Source organism: Diachasma alloeum, unplaced genomic scaffold (assembly GCF_001412515.2).
Source record: "Diachasma alloeum isolate Michigan unplaced genomic scaffold, Dall2.0 Dall_scaffold_02298, whole genome shotgun sequence".
Taxonomy (NCBI): domain Eukaryota; kingdom Metazoa; phylum Arthropoda; class Insecta; order Hymenoptera; family Braconidae; genus Diachasma; species Diachasma alloeum.
Genome location: NW_021682158.1, coordinates 1705 through 25345, shown reverse-complemented (window position 1 = coordinate 25345; position 23641 = coordinate 1705). Strand labels below are relative to the sequence as shown.

The following is a 23641-nucleotide window of genomic DNA, read 5'->3' as shown; positions in this document are numbered from 1 at the left end:
GAAAACGAAGAAATTCCAAACAAGAAAAACTGTAAAATGCAAGGTGAACTAAACTCCAGAAACGTTGAAATACACAGAGACCTCGAAAACCGTACGTTGTTTACATCTGGGATGCCTCGAAGTTAAGCAACACAAAATCTCCATTCACAAAAGGTGGGATCAAAATTCCGACACTATTTGAATAAACTTGTTTTTTGTCAAGAAAGCAGGTAAAGAAAGAAAGGCCCTAAATTTATTGAGGGGATTAAAAAATAAACCCGGATTAGAATACAGGTATTCCCGCTTTTCAAGTTTGTAAAATAGGAGTTATATTGGGAGTACAGCCAGATCTAACAGACAACCAATTCGCAGAAGGTCTACAAACTTATAAACAATCGCTTGGTGAGGAATCGATAATTCCTTCTAGTCTGCTAAGAATTAAGGAGAGAACAAAAAAACTCTTCCGGCGAAGATTGCATCATCAACAGTTCAGCAGTTGAAAGTAATATTAAGTGACCTCTAGCAATAGTGGTGGGTGATAAGGGGGTGAGTGGGATAGTGAGTGGGGTGGTAGGCGGGCGGTAGGGGGGTTAGTGGGGGTGGTTAGGGGGAGGTGGGTGAAAAGAGGAGAGGGGGGGGGGTAAAGGCGAGAATCGTAAAATATTTGAGAACAAGTATCAGGTGACTGTGAACGTGGAGTAGTCCATACGCAATACCCCCTTCCCGTGGTCACTAAGAGGTCGATGGAATTTTATCATTGGATTTTATGTTTTTGGGGGTGAGGAATCCGAATGTTATTTATTTTGTCCTCCCGTCGGGCAATCATTTGTTATGAACAAATTAGTCCCCATTTTTAGTGAATAAATGTTCTTCTGGGAAAACAAAGAGAGATACAGAAAAATTGTTAAAACAAAAGTTATTCCTCTTTATTTCACCAAGAAAATGATTTTTGACTCGTCGAAATCGATCCAATACTTCCCGAGATACAGGCTTAAGAGTGAGCGCGGGTGGATAGACTGCGCGGTCGACGGGTTAGTATGGGCGCGGAGCAGTGTATCTAAACGAATATCGTTTGTTTGCATACTGCATGAATTTTGATGAACTCCGTTTCTGGGCTTACCATCATTCCAACAAATTTTCCATCACGGAATTGCCTCCTACATCCAAATCGATCCGTCTTCATATTTTACGAGCATTTTTTATCACATATGAACAAATTAATTGTCTTGATCCTATGAGAGAAAAATTGAATCCAGACTTATTTGGGTTTGATAATGTCGATGGTATTCTCAAGCCCAGTCGAGTAACTGAATTGATTCCTCCATCATTTGAACTAATTCCTCCTTGCACATGTAAAGCATGCTCACGGAATACTTGTACTTGCGGAGCTAACCAGGTGTCATGTATTTCCTATTGTAACTGCACTTCGTCTCAAAAATGCCAAAATCCCATGAATGAAGGTGGAGGATAAATTAATGAATTTGTATGTAATTGACTCATAATTTATCATTTTCTCTTTTCAAATATCTTCATCTTCAGNTTGACTCATAATTTATCATTTTCTCTTTTCAGATATCTTCATCTTCAATATGAAGGGGTCTTCTATTCATCCGATAACAGGAATTATACATTATCATTATAAGTTGCTGGCGACATTTTTACGTTGTCCTCTCGAAGCATGGAACGCGTTTTGTCCCTTACCCGACATGAAGAGTATGAGAGAAAATAGAAATAATCGACAGATTACAGATATTATTTCTTTCTGCAGTAATCTAATTCAATACAGAATGTACAAACCAACGATATTCACTCAGATAGTTTGCTCCGCGCCCATACTCACCAGTCTATCCACCCGCGCTCACTCTTTAGCCTGTATCTCGGGAAGTATTGGACCGATTTCGATAAGTCAAAAATCATTTTATTGGTGAAAGAAAGAGGCATAACTTTTGTTGAAACAATTTTTCTGTATCTCTCTTTGTTTTCCCGGAAGAACATTTATTCACTAAAAATGGGGACTAATTTGTTTATAACAAATGATTGCGCGACGGGAGGACAAAATAAACAACATATTCGGATTCCTCACCCCCAAAAACATAAAATCAATGATAAAATTCCATCCACCTCCTAGTGACCACGGGAAGGGGGTATTGCGTATGGACTAGAGAGGGTAGCGTCTGACTGGGCCTTAGGTAAACATAGCTGCAATTAGGAGCAGTTATACGGAAGGGTCTGGTGTTAGGAATGCGTTAACAATAGACAATGAAACACTTGTACAAATTTTACATTTTCTACAGAGTTTTATTCAACATTTCGGTTACATTTCCAATAAATTCGCCGTTAATAATTCTGATCAACATAAATAATCCAGAAAACCATTAGTGCAGCAGCGCTCAAGACCAGAGTGGATAAGAGGATGAAAAAGCACATGGCGTATTTGTCTGTTTCCATAGTGATGTGATATGTAGGTATTCCCTCCGGCGAGTTAAAATATTCAAATCCGTAGACAGGTATTGTAGTCCGGCCCATCGAGTTGATCGGAATGGAACACTCTGAGCAACAGTGTATCGACGAATGTCGGGACTTGCTTATAAGTAACATCTACATCCCCACCCTACTCCCGTTATTGTTTCGATATAGGGTATTTAGTCACTACAATTGTAATCTGGAAAGCTGGATGGTACGTCAATTTGTAATTATTTTCTTCTGAATTTTCAATCAAATAATTTTTAGATCGATTTACACAGTAAGAAAACGTCCAAGGAAGTGTTTTCAACGATTAAAGAGTGCGGTCCCCATGCGTTTGCCGGTCTAGTCTTATGTCTAGCTCATTTGGGCCATTATGACGTTATCCACACAATGGTCAACGGGACAATGCCCCCGGCCGCAAAATAGAAACGAGGGTTTTGGCAGAAAATAACTCTAGTTTTAAGGAACAGATTAGGAAGAAGACATGATTTTGAGGAGATTTCAAATGAAATAAACGAATAAATTTTACAATATATTAAATTGTTTATTCACACATTTTTGAACAATTGATCCTTTACCGGATAGGTTTACAAATTTTTTCTTCAATCTAATGACGAATTTATTCTTCATTATTTTCTTGAACATTCTTACAATTAACTTGTCGTTACGCTCACTGTTATCAGAGAATTTCCCCAAGAAACATGACAAAGATAACCCATTACTAAGCCAGTGAAGGAAAACAACACAATAGTGACCACACACGCTACTTGTGACGCTTTGGAGTTGGTTATGGTTGTATTCATAGTTTCGACAGTTTCTTCTAAGACAGCGTGCAAACCTGCAATCTCTCGGTGGAACTCCATAGCTGTCAAAGTACGTTACCTTCACCTCATGGTCAGAGTATGTGTTCCTGGTTGATTGGACTCATCGGTATTAGCGATGATTGCACAAGATCGGGTGCATTGCAAGGAAATCTTATCCGCTGAAAATATTCCTCCGATGGTGACATTGGTCGCAGGTAGAGCAGCAAGTAACTGTCACGTATTCATACAATGACTGTAGTGGTACCTTTCCTACACCCGGCTCCGGCAACGTCACGGCCCTTTTTCGGAAGTCTCGTCGGCACTGGTGGTGGTGTTGGATTTTCCTCCGAGATCGTATCGTCACTATCGCTGTCGCTATAAAAAATGTCGTAATTTTTGTCGTCATTGCTTAGCTGCATCGACGCTCCAAATTTGACTAATATGAGAATCCTTTAGCTTAACTTTTTCTGTATAAATATGTTGTCTAATCCAAATCTTTAATTTAACTGCGTTATGGCACGCGCAGACAGTCAACATGTAAATTAGATTCAGCATGATAGATACAAAACGCTTATTTTCTGGTGAACGCTTAAAACTACGCGCATAATCTTCTAAATTAACTACAGTTCTCGATAAAATTAGTTGTAAGAACATTAATTTTTCACATCCACGCACATAGATTCTAGCCACATTTTTTGTCGCCTCTCTGAGAATTTGACTCACCGACTTGTATGGTGTGTAGCCATAGTCCCATTCTAAACGGTGAAAATTTGAGGTTAACCATAAATTTTGACGACGAGCATCAAAATCGAAATCGCTTGCTCCGCATGGTGGTGCAATCAGCCAGTGGCCACTATGATTTCCCTCAACTGAGAAGATGGCAATTTTTTTAGAAACAAAAGTCACCTTAGGCCCTACCAACCCTTGCATGTCAATAACGGCTCCTTTCAGTTTATTCGGAGCCATGGTCCTTCCACACTCGGACACTGTTTCTCGTACACTGATCACCTGCCATTACGTTCTTCGGTTTTTATTAAAAAATGCAGATGGCAGCACCATCAGTGTTGATAACGCGCAAGATAAGCTTTACACACGGTACAATAATGATGTTGAGTTAAACATGTTTCGATGCAGTATACACAGGGTATAACACACCAAAAACCGAGAAGAAAAAGGGCTACAGCAATCATTTGTGTTTTACTATTGGCAGTATTGATAATTCTAGTTAATATATCGGCGCCGCAATACGGACAAGCTGTTCGTGTGAGTTTAGGTCCGAGAGGCACTTCTCGATCGGCCATAGTCGTCCGCTCTCGGTGATCCCTACGTTGGAACTACTCGTCTTAACTATGATAATCAACAATAACTTGTCTCGTGGAATCTCCAATATATTGTCATACTCGGCATACAGAATACAATTCAAATTCGTTATCGTCGCGTCATCAAAATGCAAGAAGAACGCCAAGGGGCTATACGTAAAAACGAGGTTTGAACATCACCTGTCACATATGGTCCACATAAATTACAATATATGTACATACGATCGGGAAAGGCTCGCACCAGGCTAGCAGGGCTCTTTGCAGAAATTTTTTCATTTTCTTCAAAACCAAGACCGTTACCACCTCCAGCATCCTGGTCAATCCCCAAAATATTTCTCAGCTTCCACGACAAATTAAGTAAATGTATTTGGCCTCTACATGATTCATTTCTCTCGCATACACGATACATTTTTATATAACCATAATCATGTTTCTTTATTTCTAATAGTATATGATTACCAATCTGTGGTAAGTGATTCTAAGCTTTTATCAAATGCTCCAGATTCTCGTATATTCCGCGGGGAACAGGATAGGCTAAAGTTTTTCTTTGATCATCCACAGGTTCATCCCCTTTGATGAAGGCTACATAACCGTCATCTCTGTTTTGAATGTGCAATAGACTACAGGGGTATTGTAATTCTATGAGACCTACAACCCATGTGCCTGTCAAACGCACATCATGCGGTAGATATGTCCTGAATCTCGTTGCTGTTATCTGAAAAATATTCCATGCTACTGTCACTCAATAAAACGATATAAAAATTGTTCCTATCCTTTTTTTAATTTTTGATGTTTTCTATATTCGATGCAGGAATCCATGAATTGAATTTTTCAGGATAGCCAACCCACTTTACTAGCACCTGTTTGTTCTTTCCTTTCCCTTTGGTTTTCAATATTTTCTCGATCTCATATGCTTTGGTAGTGGGGTCTTTGTTCACTAGCGCTAGTTCTTCTTCATAGAAAAAACCGTCGATTTCTTCTCCAGCTAAATCTTCAAGCTCATATGTTGGTAGTAATTGACGCCAGCGAGCACGAACAATTTTGAAAATCACGTCACTCCGGTTGGGCTCGTATCCTTTCTCAAAGACCCCTTTTCTCCTACTGATACGAACGTAATCATTCACTCTGTATTTAAGCGGACGCTGAGAAATTTTTCTATCTTGACGACGTTCATGCGATTTATTTATATTTTCTATTACTTCATACGCATTTGCAAGTGTCACTGACGCAGGTGTCATTTTAATCGTGTTATGATATGACTTATACGCATCCACAAATTGTTGCAAAGTATCAATGTATCGGTAAAATTTTGTGTGTGTAAAATATCGCCACAATCGTTTCTTCAATGTTCGGTTGAAACGCTCCACTATAGCAGCTTTAATATGAGGATTTCTCACAATACGGTATACTATATTTTCTTTTTTTAATAATTTTTGTACCGTGTTGGCGAGGAAGTTTTTTCCACGATCTGTTTGTAATAGCCGTGGTTTACGTCCTTGGGCGAATACATGTTTGAATGCTTCACGGACAGCGACCCCTGTCTTATCGGCCATTGGTTCCACCCATGCAAATTTGCTTACAAGGCCAATAACTAATAATAAGTACGTTGTATCGTCGTTATATGATTTGAATTTTGGCAAATCAATCAAATCTGCCTCCCATACATCATCTATCGTATCTGCATTATAATACGGTTGTGGAAAACGTCTCCTTATAGGCTTATGAAGAGTACAAGCATTCTGCGCATTAAGCCACTGGACAATGTCTTGGCGAGGTATTTTTTCTCATGGTTCTGTATAATTCTGGCGGCCCCAGAAAAACCAGCAGGATCCTCGGGTTTGTAATAAGTATCCTCTAACTTAACCTGCTCCATGCTTTTATTGTTGAATTATTAGATGAGTCATTATTACCTCCGAACGCTATTCTTTTACTCCTTTGTGATGTCTTAGGCGTGAAATAGTTACTTGGAGAGTCTAATTGTTCATCCTGTGTAGGTGTAGATGTGGCCGGTGGTGAGCGTATTATCCAGAAACTTTTGTTACCAACAAACTCTTTTGGTGTTTTGATATCCCGTAAGAAACCAACAAATAATTCTCTTCCTGTCTTTTATTGTCTGGCGATGCCTCAGCGAGTCATTCACCAAGTCAACAATATTTGACCCAGATATACCGTCCAATTTGACAATACCTGATGCATCCCATCTTAAACGCCCTTGTCCCGCAGATTCGTGAATATGCTTAAGTAATGCGCTAGCTTGTTTTTGATACTTTTTTGGTACGACTGATATGATAGTCATTATCATACGGATGTAATTATCTTAGCGGGGTATTGGGATCTTCCTTTTCTTCACTCTCCTTTTTACCCGTGAAAAATAAGTAACGTTTCAATACGTCCTGATATAATTTCAATATATAAGACATTTCAGTATCTAATCGTGACGCTACATCTCCAGGTGTTTGCACTGTTTGCGGATCCGTCAATCGTGGTTCTTGTACATACCCTGCATCTTGTTGGTAAATTCTATCGAAATTGTCTTGAGGTAGAAGTACCATTTTTCGTGCATGTTCCGTATCAAAAACTAAATCCTCTGCGTTGCCCATTTCCACCACAGCAGCGCCACCGTCGTCTCTTATTCTTGACGTCGTGTTCCCTCCACAGCAAAATCTATCTCGCAGTAAAAGCGAAAAGAAACGATGATACAAGGAAACGAGGCAACAAGGAAACGAAAAAACGAGTCTTTGAATGTGTACATGTCAGTATAATCGGGCTGATAAGACGCTTCTATTACAGAATATGGCCTTGGAACATCTGCAGCTCCATGCCCGAAAGGAGAGTACATTCTGGTCCAATAATCTTTCGAGTTGGCAACACGCAAAATACGAAATTCGGATTCATAACACAATTTCAGCTTCTCACAAACACCACGGGTCTTCCTGCGGAAAGTCACGTAGCGATGGAAGGCCTGTTTCGCACTTTTAAGATCGTTAGTAAAACGGTTAACGTATGACATAATAAAATTGGTCTAACTTGTATCAAGTGAAAAATTGAACTAACATGTGAGGTTTTCACCTAACCCTTTAAATTCCCAGAATAAAAAATACCTCTTGATACATTTTTCAGATATTTGAATATGAAACATTCATGTCAACCGTTTCCAGAAAATTGTCTCGAGTCCTAATTTGGGAAACACTTGTGTAAACATTCACTGTGGCAGAGCGGATAATAGAACAATACCAATACATCCGGTGCATAAATTACACCATCTCCATTCCTAGACGCTAGTAATGTCAATAAATGATTAACAGACCAAAAATTGATATGAAATACTTACCATTTAATCCGTATATGTGTGCAACACGTGTGTGTAACACGTGTGCACTAACGTTAATATGGATACGCATGCGCTCCCTTCCCACTCGACGCGACCATATGTGCGTATAAAAAGCCAGTACTGATGGCGTGACATTCATATACATTAGTCTCAGCACGTTCCAAACAGACATCTCAACCATGATTGACGATAACGCCTGTGTTAACCATATGGATACCATATCTCCGGGGTATTATAGACCCCTTCAAGAGTTACCATTGTTTGAGGGGAAATTGGAAGGTTTCTCCTCACAAAATGTTGGAGCCAAACGTAAATCTAGTGCAGAGGACACCTCTGTAAACAAAGAAAACCAACCTCCCGTGGTGACGAAGCAAAATATTGGAACGACTAAACTGGCGGGGACTTTCACGGATCAACCTTTATTACTTGCGGATTCTTTGTCGATCAATAAAGTATATACAAAACAAGTGACCACCGGCTTATTGTGGAGTGAAAAGGATACTCTCACGCCTGTGGTGCGGATAATTGCAACATTTCCCCGCACAGTGATCACACTGACCCCTTCAGAATGGCACTGCATGGCTGAACATATACCACTCATGCTTGAGCATTTCGCTGATGAGTCTGAATCACCGGAGGATGATGAAAAATTTGCATCGATATCCTGTGGTCCAGGTAAAAGAATTGGTTTCACCCGTTCAAATTCCGGCTATAGAGCAATCCTCATCTCTGATGTTGGGGCCAAGGCGAATATCTACGTGTTGGATAGCACGATACGCTCTCTATCATGGCGGAAGACCTGGATTACTGAACGTATGCAGTATTTGAAGAATATATCTGGAGAAACGTACAAGCAAGGTGTTGTGGACAACTTTACTACTTTTTTGTGGATGGAAATCATGGAGTGTGATAGAAAAAAGTAGTTGTCGCATGATATTATAATAAAAACCATTTTCAAATATTTTGAACAGTTGTTTGACGTGACTCGTCACAATCTTGCATATAAAAATGTGAATGTTGAAAATTTTTGTGATTTCTTTGGATAAATTGTCACATTATACACCGGCGAACTTGTTAAAGAAGTATGCTTGGCAGTTGATGCAGAAAAAAATTGAAATCGCGTAGCAGCAGAAACGCAAAAATCTGTAACTTTTTCGCTGTGAATGAAGAATAAATTGAATTGAAACATTAAAATGATACTGATATATTTCCCCCACCCCGATTTCCCCCCGCCTCCGTCGTCAGATATATTACTTTATCCACTTGTCGGCTTCTTCATTATAAAAAAGTCTCTTGTGGTGATCGCATCAACATGGATGTCGCTGTCGTTATCCAAGGTTTCCGTGGCAAAAATTAGGGAGTATTTCTTTCGCACTGGATTTTGAATGCACCTTACCCGTACTTAGACCTTTCTACCTGCTGGCGTGAGACGAACAATAGACTCACAACCAACAATCACGGAATCGAGTGGCATGATGGGGATACAGAAGTGCGGGACGCTTTACATAATATGAGAGCTGTGCAGAAATGCTCGCCGTATTTTCACTATTGGTGGTAAGGAGGCTGTATATCTCCAGATCTTATCTGCACGAGAGACCATAAATTTAGGTACAGGAACGGATTTTAAAAACAATACATATCTGCAGAATGAAGACAAGACTGTATTACCTCCATGTCATGAAAAACAAGATGGACGTTCAGGCGTACAAGTGCGCCTTACAGACAGTTTTAAATATACGTAATTATTTAATTCATAAGAAGTGGGAGGCCAATACCTCGCGTCAGTGTTCGAGACCCGAGATTGATGACGAGTTCGACGACGCTGACACTCAAAATATCGACCCTAAACCCCCTGTTTGTAAAGGTATTTTCAATATTTTTTGAACAGTTTTGCATATCAAATTGATAGAACGGGTATTGTAACTCTAGAGAGGTGAAATTCATTTTTAAAAGAAGACCGAGGACGGCCGCAACCTTGGGTTTACCTGTATTTCACTCATTGCGCCGAAACTATTCAGCACCGCAGGAGGTATTTATTGGATTTTACTCATCGCCATCGCAATGACCTGTGCTACGCGCCTTCTGATCAACCGCAAAAATAAAGACATTGAAATCGGTAATACCGAAGACGATACTGAAGATGAGGGAACACCCTCCGTTATATACATTCTAATTATAATGATGTCTAGTCGCATCAATTGTAGGCCCTTTAATATCTATCAGGAATGGAATGGGTAGATGCTCTTTTCATTCATTATTATTATTGCATACCAGATCTTTTCAGTGAAATATTAGGTAACTCATCATTGACACAAAACCCAAATGTTGAATAAAACTCTGTAGAAAATGTCAAATTTGTACAAGTGTTTTATTGTCTGTTGTTAACGCATTCATAACACCAGACTCTTCCGGACAAGTGCTCTTAATTGGAGCTGTGTTTACCTAAGGCTCGCCAGATGCTACCCCCTCCACGTTTATAGTCACCTGATACTTGTTCTCGAATATTTTACGATTCCCGCCCTTACCCCCCCTCTTTTCACCCCACCACCCCCACTCAGCCTCTCCCCCCCCCCCGCTCATCGCCCCCCTTACCATCCACCACCCGCTTACCACACACTCACCCCCCTCTCCACCCGGCACCCCCTTACCTCCCCCACCACCCCTCTTACCGCCCAACCGATACCAGCGTCACCACCTCCGCCCACTCACCACCCCGTCAGAAAACGAACAGCTACGCCGGCGCCACCTGGTGGCGAAAGTTGGAACTACGGCTAGAGGTCACTTAATACTACTGTTGAAGTCTATTTCAAGGACGTTTAATTAACTAAAGCTTCGACTATGGGGTCCAACAAAGTCTCATTTCAGCCGTATGTCCATCTAGTTCGCTAATACTATTATTGTTTCCGATTAAGTCAGAAAATCGAACTGCAACAATGTTAAGAAGATTAATTGCTTTAAATGTGGCGAGAATCGTGACCCCCGATGTACAAATATTGCAAGATGTATTAATTGCCAAGCTTCTCATGACGCCTTCTTTAATGGATGTATTTCACGAATTCATGAGATAGAAATAAACAAAATTAGAGTTTATCAAAACATTTCCTACCATGAAGCCCGACAATTGGCTGGAAATCTAAATCTAATTAGCTGTGATTCAAAGAGAATTAGAATGTAGAGAGAAAAAATCCCGCACCGCCCAGCCGGGATTCGAACCTGGGTCTGCCAGTTACGCGCCGGGAACTCTCCCACCTAAGCTACCGGGAACTACGGGAATTCTCCCTCCAACACCACCTAGCCACCTCTAGGCATTAAAAAAATTCAAAGAGAATTGGAGAATAAACAATTATTATACAGATAATCATGAATTAAAAAATTGCATTAGTAAAGAAGGCTCAACCACACTATTAAATACACGAAGAAAAAATCTGCTCCTGGTTCGAATGAGATCAACTATGAAACAATAAAAAAAATCAACCATTTCAAGTAGTTAATATTATTACCAAAATCTTTAATCAATTGTTCTTAAAAGAAGTTATTTCGGAGTCGTGGTCAAAATAAGTGGTTAGTTTAATACTCAAACCAGGTCCAAGTGGCTACAGGTCTATTGCTATGTTAAATTGCTTTCTAAAAATTATGGAAAAAATCATAAACAATAGACTAATGTAGTGGTGTGAAAATAACCACATTCTTCCTCAAAATTTTTTTGCCTTTAGGATAAATCGCTCTGGCAATGATAACATCGCGATATTAATCACAGATATTGAATGAGGCTTTCTTCGAAAAAAATATGTGTCAGCAGTTTTCTTTTAATATAGAGGGGGCTTACGACAATATAATCTCCCTGCTTCTCATTAAAAATTTGGTTGAATTGAATGTACCCCATGAAATGATATGCTTCATCAAAAATATTATATAGTACAGACAGTTATTTGCAGAATTCACAGGCTAGTTAATTAAGATCAAAACGGGGCGAAGTCTACCTCAGGGAAGTATCGTAAGTCCATTATTATGCAATATCTAATGTTACGAGGTACTTTTTTATTATTATTTTAATTATTTGCCCCACACAGTCAGCCCCTAAAATATAAATTCCCGCCACCGTTGGTCACCCGATTTCCCCAATTATTTCCCCTCACCTCCCTCTACCCTTTCTACTGGAAGCAGAGACGAGATCGCCCGAAGGAAGTCAGCCTCACCGGCCCACGAATTCGCTAAACAAGGACCCGTGCCCCCCTGGAAAAATACCTACAAGACGCCCCTTGACAACATTTATTCCCAGCAGCCCACTTAGATACGCTCCTGTATAATACCCCATCGGCCCTCTGCAGAGATCTAAGTAGTGACGAAGTTACACGACGGAATACGAAGGAATACGAAGGAGCGCAAAATGAAAAGGAAAACAAAGGAGACTCACTCGCTAGTCAGCTGCCTCGAGTGTTGTTTCGTCCCGAGTTAACGGAGAGTCAAAATTAGTAAAAAGAGGAATTCACGTGGAGAAACATTCCCAGTCAGGCCAGAAAAGGATTCCAGGAGTCGTCGGGGGGACTGAAGGCTCTGGAGTCTGATAGAAGGAACTGATAACGCAGAGAGTCTGCAACAGATGTCCTGCACCCCGAGTGGCATCCGAGTGGTCGTGAGTACTGGATACCTCCAGCATCTTCCCAATGTTTTCCTCTTGGTTTCCCATTGTTTTCCCATTGTTCCCCATATATTTACCCCCCAACGGTGAGCCTACACTTGCGTTTCCTTAGCCCCATTAGAGTCAAGGAAAGTCATTGTTAATAGTTGTTTGTTTGCAATCCTCTAGGCACGACTAGCTTCGCCCCTTTTATCTTATTAGAGTTAATCCCTTTTGCGTGTACAAAAGTCGCCTAACCTTACTCACCCCCTAGATCTCAAGTAAAAGGCATTAGACCAATTACAAGAAATCTTGTATTGTTTGAAAATAGGAAATATAATTCTTTAATTCAGATTATCCCTCAATTGTCCTGCTTATTTAATCTCCTTAAGCACCATTTAATTAATTATATTAAATTGGATAAGCAGCAGTTACACTATATGAGGAAAATGAATAACTACAGCGGAGTGAATAGTAAATATTTGTCATTTGCGGCTGATAAAGTTATATATAATTTGAATGACACCTACGAAAATGCAATATTTGAATCTGAAAACTCTATAAATAAGTTGAATGATTAGTTGTTATCAAGAAGGCTAAGACAAAACGAACATACAGCCGCGAAGATACAGCCGCCTGCAATTTTTTGACAATGATGTTACGTTCAGCGAGTGACCGAACTACCTACACTGCATTTTTAGAGCTGTATCTTCGATGCAGCTGTAATTGTACGTGATGTGACATCACAACATCTCTTGCAGACTCTCTGCATTATCAGTTTGTTTTGTTTTTATCTAAAACAAAAACAAAATCGATGTTATTTACAAGAGACAGATATCTATTACGGATGCAGGTCGAACGATCCAAATAGACAACAGTATTATTGAAAAGCTGAAAGAGATTCGTTTCGTAGGAATCATTATAAATTATAAGCTGAATCGGAATTGCCATATCAACACATTATAGATAAAGCTAAGAAATATGGTACAATGCTAAAAGCCATAAGCGGTTTAAATGTAGAAGCCCATCCCAGTATCCTTCTAACTATTTATAAAGGTCTTATTAGGGCAACGTTAGACTGGGGATCTATGTACTACCACGATAGTCCGGATTTAATTAGGATAGATAGAGTCCAACATGTAGCGTTAAGGAGCTGTTTAGGATGCATCATTACCATCCCAATAAGTGTACTTCTCCACCTAGCCAGTGAACCACCTCTTATTCGTCGACGTTAGTTCCTAATAAAAAACTGGGTATGGCTGCATCCCTGATACAGCCGCAGGATTGCGTGGACACGTCTAAATGATTGGAAGTACCTTTCTAGAGAATCACCTGGGATCTAGAATCTTCTGTTCTAGCAGGTTCTCATTCAGACAAGTTGTTGATATATTCAGTGTGATCTCCTACTCATCTCCACTTGGCGAGGCTAAGATTTTGCGATTTTGATTTTCATTTGTTATATGAAAAAATTTTTTTGCTACTACTGCTACGTTCACGTCGTGCCGAAAAGTGCATTTTCGTTTACTTGTAAACGAAAAGACTTTTCGTGTACTTTTCGTTTACATATAAATAAAAAATGCACAGTTCGGTCACTCGCTGAACGTAACATCATTGTCAAACAATTGCAGGCGGCTGTATTTTCGATGCAGCTGTAATTGTACGTGATGTGACATCACAATTGTCATGCACTGTCCTCGCCTGAACTGACCGCGGATTAATTGGGGGGAAACCAGAAAATAACCCCAACGAGGAGTCGGATCATCCAGGGCCATATTTCGCTTAATTTTTTTGGTACTCATATTTTTTTGTAATTTTCCTCTCTCGCAACATTGCGCTCACCGTTGCTTCGAACTTCTTGATGAGAGGAGGGGAGCGGCGCAACAGGGAGGAACTATAAAGTCGGGAACGATGAGCTCACCGACACGCACGCACACCAGCAAGCACGTGAGAGACGACAGAAGCACGCTAGCAGGCAACTCTGGCCTCTAGGTGTGACCCCCACTACCTCACCGATGTTTCTGTGGCGCAAGGCCACCTCGTAAAAAACCCATGCTGCAGTATCGAGGGAGCGACGGATTATTTTGGCTCCTGCGCCGTTCAACGCGGATCACTATCACCGACCGTGAGGCGCAAGTTCCGATTCTCTAGGACCAGTAAATTAAAAATTAGCCCGATTGGAAAATTGTCGAATTCACGCGGTTATAGCGCACTATCATCAGGTGATTGGGGTGGGGGAAGTAGAGATATTGAGGTTCCTCGGCACGATGTATTCTCCCGAGAGAGACTCCTCGTTGGGATCTTATCCCGAATACATCGTGTTGCTTTTCATTACTGAGTTTGGGACGTAAAGTATTATTCCACGCGCGTCTTGGAGAATTACACCAGTCTTGGAGAATTAAATTTCTCTGCATATTGTGTGGCTGATGTTTACGAACCGGAGTAAGGCTGCCGTCCGAGGAAATCCCCAACTAGAATTTATGTACGGCATGCCGGATCTAGCCTCTACCGAATTCGACACGAGTCTCGTTTTTCATCTGGCCAGCCGAACCCAACTTAGACAAATCGGAAGAATATTCTTCTCATCATAGGCCCCCCTTCAATTTGTTTTAGGGTCGGTCGGCCATTAGGATTGCACATTCCTCCCATGTAATCGAGATAATTGCCTTACTTTTTTTTGCTAATCCACCCTCAGTATCTGTCTATACACATCATTATATTCTTCATTGACCTCACTTGATCCTCGAGATTCTATTTTTCAACCCTTCAGCTTGACCCTTATGATCGTTTGACCCTCGAATAGGGCGATCTCATTACTTATGTTCCATCTTAGGACTAGTGGACACTGATAAAATCCTAGCCGATTGCCGAATGTCTACCGAACGTCTGCCGAAAGTAGGAGGGGGGGGGGGTGAATTTATAATTGGTAATATCGTATCAAACTATTTAAATGTTGAAAAATATGACGAAAATATGTACGTGCAGGCGACCGTGGTTTATATAGACAGTACGAATTTCAAAATGGACGAATAGCGCGGTGTAGGCTAGTTGGCTAAGGCGTAGGATTAGTAATCTGTAGGTCCCGGGTTCGAAACCAGTCATGGGTGGAATATTTTAGGTTTAAAAAAATCGGTTTCTCAGCGATAAATACGTTATGGAGTCAAGAGTGATAAATAACAGATGATCAATTTTGATAGCATATAATTATTTTCTTTTTTTTACATTATTAAGAATGATCGTGGATAGTCGAACCATCCATGTGTACATATATATGAAATTATTGAACCGGTGTCATTTAAAAATTTTCGGAACAATTTTGAGAGTGGCGATTGAATGAGCAATAATTGATGATAAATTACCAATAAGATTAATGATAATTTTAATTGGCCCCCACGACTCGGCTTGGATACGACAACCATGATCCGGCCCGAACGTGAAACGCTCCTCATTTGGGCCGGACTCGGTTGATCACACGAGCACCGAACGTCAGGCTCGGCATGCCACATCAGGGCCGAAGGGTTTGTCAAGTCAAATTTCTAGTCGGGTCGTTGCTGATTGTGCACAGCACTCGGGGTACACGGTGAACGTGATTTTTTTTGTGAGTGTCCGCGTAATTATTGACGCGTTAATCCACTCTGGCGTCCATTTTGGACCCGTTCGAGCCCGCAATAAATTCACGCTTGCCACGCGGCACTCAACAGCCTTCAGCTTACCACTGAAATATTATTGCTACTTCTGTATGAATTATTCGTATCGCAGTATATCCATCATTGGAATTGCTGCGAACATTTTTAGTTGTTGTGCTTGGCGGTGTTTAACACCATAATCATGATTATCGCCGGTGTTCTCATGTTACCGTCGCGTTCGGGTGATCCTCGCATCCGTTGCGTCATCCACGCCATTTTTGTCGGATACTCATTGTATAAAGTATACCTTCGGGTAGGGAGGATTAATAATTTTTTATTCTAATGATGAGTTATAATTTTCATGGGCTTCTGGATGACCCAGTTTCTTTAGGGTTCGTAAAATTGGGTGATTGGAAAATATATTCTTTTGATTTATATAGCGTCATGGAATAATCCATTTCTCACTTTTTTTTCTTCTGTTTGTATCGAGTTATCATTTTTTTTCTTCGTCTGAAAATTTATTGTTTTTGGTTTGCCTAAGCATTTGGAACTTTTCTGTGTTTTGTTTGTCAGAATATAGTTTTCTTATCAGTGTTACACAGCGTCTAGAGTACGATTTTTTTGTGCCCGTTCCCACACGCCTCCGCGGTTCTTTATCTGAGTTACCCTAGTAGAAATCGAATATGCATATTTCTTGCCGCGGGTTTACTGTGCGAGATTACCCAGCGCACTGTTGCTGTGTTTCAGTGGCGCAGCGGACGCGCGGCGCACAGCTCGTGCGCCACACAGCTCGTGCGCCACGTAGGGAAGGGAGCGCACTAGACTCCGCAGAGTAGCGTGATACGAGACTGATGCGGAGATTGCATGAGCCGCAGTCCTCATAACCTCCAGTGAAAATGATAATTTTACAATAATGCAAATGAATTAACAATAAATGATTGTCATAGAAATTGATTTTTCAAGAAAAAAATGATGACTCTTTCTCCTAATCCTATTCATAATCCACTAATTAATGAATTATTCAATTATACTGGCAATGAGTGGTTAAAAAAAGAAACCATCACCATAATGCGCATTCGGATCAACAACTGCAGAAATAGCTTCTTGCATCCACAAGTAACCAAATTTTCCTTCTGATTTCTCATCAGCATCGGGAATTATTTGAACATTCAATGATGCTGTTTTAAGGAATGTTTTAGCTGTGACGGGTAGTTGTGGGAGAAAGGATGTTTTTAGAATCTTCCACAGTCCATCGAAACATTCATCCCCAATTTGCTACTGGACTGCCCAAATTCGAAGATCATACACCGCGTCAAGACCGCCAGGTTTCATGTTGCAACAATTTATGAAGTCTGATTTGTAGTTTGACACTTGTACTCCCACTTTTTATATGGCTTATCACAATGAAATTTTCACAAAACTATGTATGCCACAAAACTTGTCAATAAAAACACTTAACCTCACTACCATAGATACTTCGGTTGTAGTGTAACGTGTGGAGTAACCCCGCGGCGAGCTTGCCGCCATGCATGCGAGCGAGCCTAATGCCGTACTCTCCTGCGCACTCGCAGCGCAAATCTCGCCGCAACGCGCAATCTCGCAGCGTCAGTCAGAATTTATACTAGAGTAGCCGTGGAGTACTTGTTCGGACACGCGTGACCTTGTCCTTCCGAGGTCAAAAGGACTGGCACCCTGATTGGTATTTGGTGCCTCTCGATATTTCGCCGTCGTTAATATTTTCCGAGTGGAGAGGTCCAATAATGGGTACCACAGTTTGTGGAGGACCACGCGCCTGAAACCGGCATGCGCGCTTGGGAAAATATCTCAACTTTTTGGCGCCCAACGTGAGGCCCTTTGGGCCAATTAACGGGTATTTAAAAAAAATTTTTTTTTTTAGTAATTTTTGGTTTAATAAAAACTTTTTCGGAGGTAATGACATTAACTTCACTGCACTCTCGGGTTTCTCCTATTCCCGCTCGGAGTCATTGACCTCGCGCGCTGTATTGTGAATTAGGGCCAGAGGGTAATTCTCAATATTAGATGTAAAATTAATTTACCGACTAATTGAGGTACCGGATTTATTAATCATTTGGGAAATTATTTTTTTTCCTTTGGGGAAATTGAATTGTAATTTCCCATTATTTTGACCTATTAATTTGAAATTATTGCGATGATTGATTAGTTTCGAGTGGGAAGGTTAATCAATATCGGTTTCTGTCGAATAAATTATTGAGTACGATAGACCTTAGAACTAGAATTACGTTGTATGTCCGTTCAATGGATCTCGCGCGTATTCGCGTTTTTCTTCCGAGCGTGGGGGGGGGGGCAGTCTANGGGGGGGGGGGGGGGGCAGTCTAGTAGGGACTTCTGACATATTAGTCGACAGAGCGTGTTGCGCATTATTTCCCATGAAGTACGATGAAGTACCATTATCACTAGCCGATGATTACATCGCGGCTCTAAGTGATGTCAACCGGAAGGGTTTGATTTTGAGCGTCCGAGTTTTATGCAACCGGAGATTATGCGTAATGAAACAGTGCAACAGTCATTGCATGACTTGTCACAAATCGAGCCCGCAATTCTCCAATAGCGGATCGCGAGATCGTCGGTGCAGTCGACAGCGACGGCAACTACGGTCACGACCACAGCGGCGAACAGTTTCCTACACGATATGTCATGTCCTACGTCCATGTTCGCTACAGTCAGTCGCGCTTCGCGTACACCGGGAATTCCCCAGCATACAAGTTCACCTCAAAATGTTAGTGGGCTTGATGCTGCTAACCGATCCTAAGTTTCGAATCAACCAAATTTGAATCAGACTCCACAGAATAACCAAGGTTCTTACTATCGTAATCAAGGTTATCCAAATCCGATTTTCCGGAGGTGCTGACTGCCACCCCAAGTATTAGGTGTATAAATTAAATTCTCGGCCTTTTTCGACAATTCTGACATTTATTTATAAAAATATTAATACAGATCTAATCTTGAAAATAATCATCGTCACTTTGCACGCATTTCTCCCATCTATTGAGCACTTGTCGGATTCCGGCTCGGGAGACATATGGTCGTTTTGACTGGATGAAGTCATCAATGCTCTGCGGGACTTCTTCAGGAGATCGAAACAGGGGATCCACCAGGTGGTGTTGTAGCGCCCGAAAAATGTGAAAGTCAGAAGGCGCAAGGTCTGGAGAATACGTCGCATGTGAGAGAATTTCCTTGCCCAACGTGGAGATAACTTTCAGGGTTTCTTTTGCTATGTGTTGCCGCGCGTTGTCCTGCAACAAAATCACTTGCCTCGTACCACTACCAGTGAAAGGTCTCTTTTCCTCAATAGCATCACTCAATTTCACCAGTTGGTCCTGATAACGCTTAGCAGTGACGGTTTCCCCCTGTTCGAGTATCTCATAATAGATTACACGTTTGGAATCCCACCAAACCCACATGGAAAAAATATATATACAGAAATATATGTCACTTATATCCGCTTATATGTGGTATGCTTCACGGCAAAAAATGCAATATTTGAGATATATGTTAGATATATGTGTGTACATATATGCCACCGGGTATACCTAGCATATACCTGGTATACAAGGCGGATATATTCAAGATATAATTCCGGCAAAATCACTATATCTCACTTATACGTTTTGGCTTATATTTTTTTCTATGCGGGAATACACAACAACAATTTTTTTCTGTGAATGTTCGGTTTTGCAGTGCTAGTTGACGGCTTCCCCGGATAAACCCACGACTTTCGCCTCCTAGGATTCTCGTAAAATATCCACTTTTCATCCCCAGTCACAATTTTATGTAAAAAGTCTTTTTGTTTGAATCTGGTCAGTAGGCACATTGCAATTTGACAGCGTCGACTTTTGTTTTCTCAGGTAAGTTGATGGGGCACCAAACGACCTTCCTTCTGTATCCTCCCAATTCTTTTTAAACGCACCGAAATAGCTGGTTGAGTCACTCCAAGAGTATCAGCAAGGTCCTGTTGTGTTTTACAAGGATTTCCATTGAGTAAGTTATCCAACTCCTCGTCCTCAACTTTTTTTAGTTGCCCAGGACGTTCCTCATCCTGGTGATCAAAATTCCCATCCCGAAAATTTTTAAACCACTTTTTACATGTGCTATAAGATTCAGCACTCCCTCCAAAGGCTGAACGAATCATTTCTTGTGCTTCTGCGGCAGTTTTTCCAAGTTGGAACGTGAAAAGAATGAAGGTAGTGTCTCAAGTGCTACTTGTCGAACGACATTTATATTCACTATGTTTTTTGAGGTTGTGTTAATCAAACTACAATCGGATTTAAGGGTTTGATAGTTCACAGATGGCGCTTCAAAACTGCGTTTATTGCGGGGAATTCGTTTAATTCAAATAGATGTTCTGATCAATTTAATCTAGTGCCCGAGAACTAATTTATACACCTAATATATACAGGAATTCTTAACCCCCAGAAAGGTCTATTCTAGAAATTTTGTATCCAACGTATTTTTCCACGATAGTAGAATGTTCTGGAATACCTGTAAACATGTAGAATTTACTGGATTAATTCAAGCTCAATCATGCGTATTGCGTGGATCATATTAATTGAAATTATTCTTACCTCAATGTATTTTATTTTCCTCAATTTCTCGAAGATGTGAACTCGTCGAAATTCAATTCCCAACTGATTTCTACTCACTCTAATCCTCCTTTATATGAAAAAATTCTATTTCCAGAAAGGTCCATTCTGGAACTTTCGTATCCAAAAGTGTCTTTCCAGGATAGGAGATTGTTCTGGAATACCTGTAAACATATAGAATTTACTGGATTATTGAAGTTATGCGTATCTCGAGATGTTTTCATATTCTATTTCTCTAGACTTCTCCTGATATTGAGTCTAGAAATCCCTAAAAAATTGTAATTACTTCGACATTAATTGTTAGTTAGATGGAATCTGAAAACTATTCATTACTTACCTCAGGAATATTTGAAGTCACTGAAACACAGCACTAACTATTCCAACTGTTCACTTCTGGCGATACTAACGGCTCTACCGCAGATTTAAGACTGTCGCTGAATCGAAGCGGTCGCCGCCTTTATATAGAGATTTTTAAAACTAGAAATTTCTACACTGGAAATTTCTAGAAAGTTTAGTCGATAACTCATTCTAGAATACTCAGTCGGTAACTTATCATCAGTCAAATTACAGCGATTCAATAGATGGCGTTGAACATAACGATTTTCTGAAATCACCTCCCGGCTTGAGACCATTGACGTGGACACGTCAAAAAGCATATAGCAAGGACAGTAGCTAACGAAAATAACATTTTGATTCCAAAATTAAAACTAATGAAATACCCATACGAAAGAACACGTAACCGTGGGATTACATACATGCTCAATCTCTATCGAATTTGGAACTCCGTTCAGGATGATTGGGATAATATTGAAATGACCAATGCTACCTTGCTGCTATTTGTATTCATTTAACTTGAATTCCGAAAAAGACGAAGCTGAAACTAGCAGAATATTCGTCAGCGGAAAATTCAATTTAGAGGATATTTAAGTATAGGAGAGTCAAATAATCATATGTACAAATGTTTTTCAAGTACGAAAGAATTTGTACTTGAAAACATTTTTACACCCATAGATTCGTCTAAGACAGATTTTCTGATGTTGAATCTTTTGCTAGTTTCAACTTCATTCCGGAAAGTTAAAGTCAATCTATCAGATGGTTACGAAATGCAAAATTCTGAAGATGTAAGGAAAAATTTTGTGGAATTGATCCAAAGTAAATACAATAACAAAAAACTTATTTTTATCCGTGGATCTAAGAAGGATGGAAGGATGGTGGATGGTGGATTCCTGACTTGGAATTTATTAAAACAATTCGACTACATGAAAAAAATACCTTGTACTTCCCAGAACTGACTGTTATCGAAGAGGTCTTACTATTCATTTTGGAATTAGGCATTATCGAGAGAATAATCATATCAGACTCGAAGTCCTCCATCATTGCTCTTCATGGAGGTTCTTTGAATAAATATAATAAACTAATGTATGACGTTGAACAACTACTGAGAGAAATGGAAGATAAAAAAATTGACATTGAATTCTTGTGGGAAACGTAGATGAACAATTTAAAAAAGAACCATTTGATACCGCTTTCCATACCGTTGAGCTGCGTGGTGAAGTTAAGGGAGTAAACTACTTCAAATTCCAAATCGATATGAAAAAAAAAGAGTTGGTTTGAAGAAACTAATCTAAATAGATCTCAAATTACGTTAATCAATAGGATCCGTAGTGGTCATACATTAGTTGAAAAACATTTATATAATAAAAATATTATCGCGAGTGCCTTATGTGAATGTGGAGAAAGAGTGATGGATATTAATCATGTGATATGGGATTGTAACAGAATTTCGATGACTGATCGAGTTAAATTCTATTCAATTATTACAAAACAAGGGCTTCAAACGGCCAATGATATGCAAGACATTTTTTTGAACAAACCCGTGAGTGTAATTATAAACTTTGTGAAATTCTTGCACTCGCAAGAACATGAAAATCTAGAGAAATTTTTAAAAAATGATTATAATAATAATAAATTAGTAAAAAATAGATATTTAAAAAAATAATGATAATTGACTAAAAATATGTGTTGTAACCGGGGATTTTCTGAAATCTTATTAAATTAATATTGTCCGGAATAATTACCTGTGATTTGGCCGATGATTATTTAATCAGATCTTACTCTATACAATGGAAAATGGGGGGGGGGGGGTTAGTCAATCATTGAAGTGATTTAAATGGACAAGAAAATCTGTATTTCCATGAATTCTATACAAAAATCTTTACAATAATAAATGCCTTTCAAAGTTTATCTAGGAGAATGGGTAAGGCCGGGCTATTTGTTGAATACATCCAAGAATAATAGGGACGATTCTATAGTGGAGAACAAAGGGGAGAAGCTAGTCGTGTCGAGGGACTCCAAATAAAGAAAAATATACTGACAATTAATCCAATTCAATTATTGCCCCTCCCCGTAGAATTCACTCTACGCGGGGGGGGGGGNTACGCGGGGGGGGGGGGCAATAAAGGAAAAGTGTGGGCTCACTGTTGAGGGGATAATTTCTCGGAAATATAAGGAAAAATGGGAAAATGGTGCATCAAAGCCGTACTCACGACCACATGGATACACTCGGGGAACCGGGAGTTCGGCAACAGTCTACCTTTTTCCTCCAGGAACCACCAGTCCACCTCACGACTCCTGAGCTTTTTTGGCTCTTGAACAGGCTCTTGAATCCTTGTCCAAAACTAGGGATACGGCACACAGAACTCTACGTGCGTGGTGGGGTATGGAGCAGCTGCGATACGAGTGTGTGCTGCTCTTCTTCTTCACCTTTTTCGCACTTTCTTCGTACATTTCCGTTGATTCCCGGTATTTCTCGTCCTTCTTGTTCTATATGCATTCGAATCAACTGAGGTCTTCGAGAGGGTCCGGGGCGAGGGGGGGGGG

The 23641-nt window shown here is 40.2% G+C and overlaps 1 pseudogene; it reads left to right on the top strand.

Moving 5' to 3' along the window:
- The first annotated feature begins 8476 nt into the window (after positions 1–8476).
- Positions 8477–9782, top strand: LOC107046837 (annotated as a pseudogene).
- The last annotated feature ends 13859 nt before the right edge of the window (positions 9783–23641 follow it).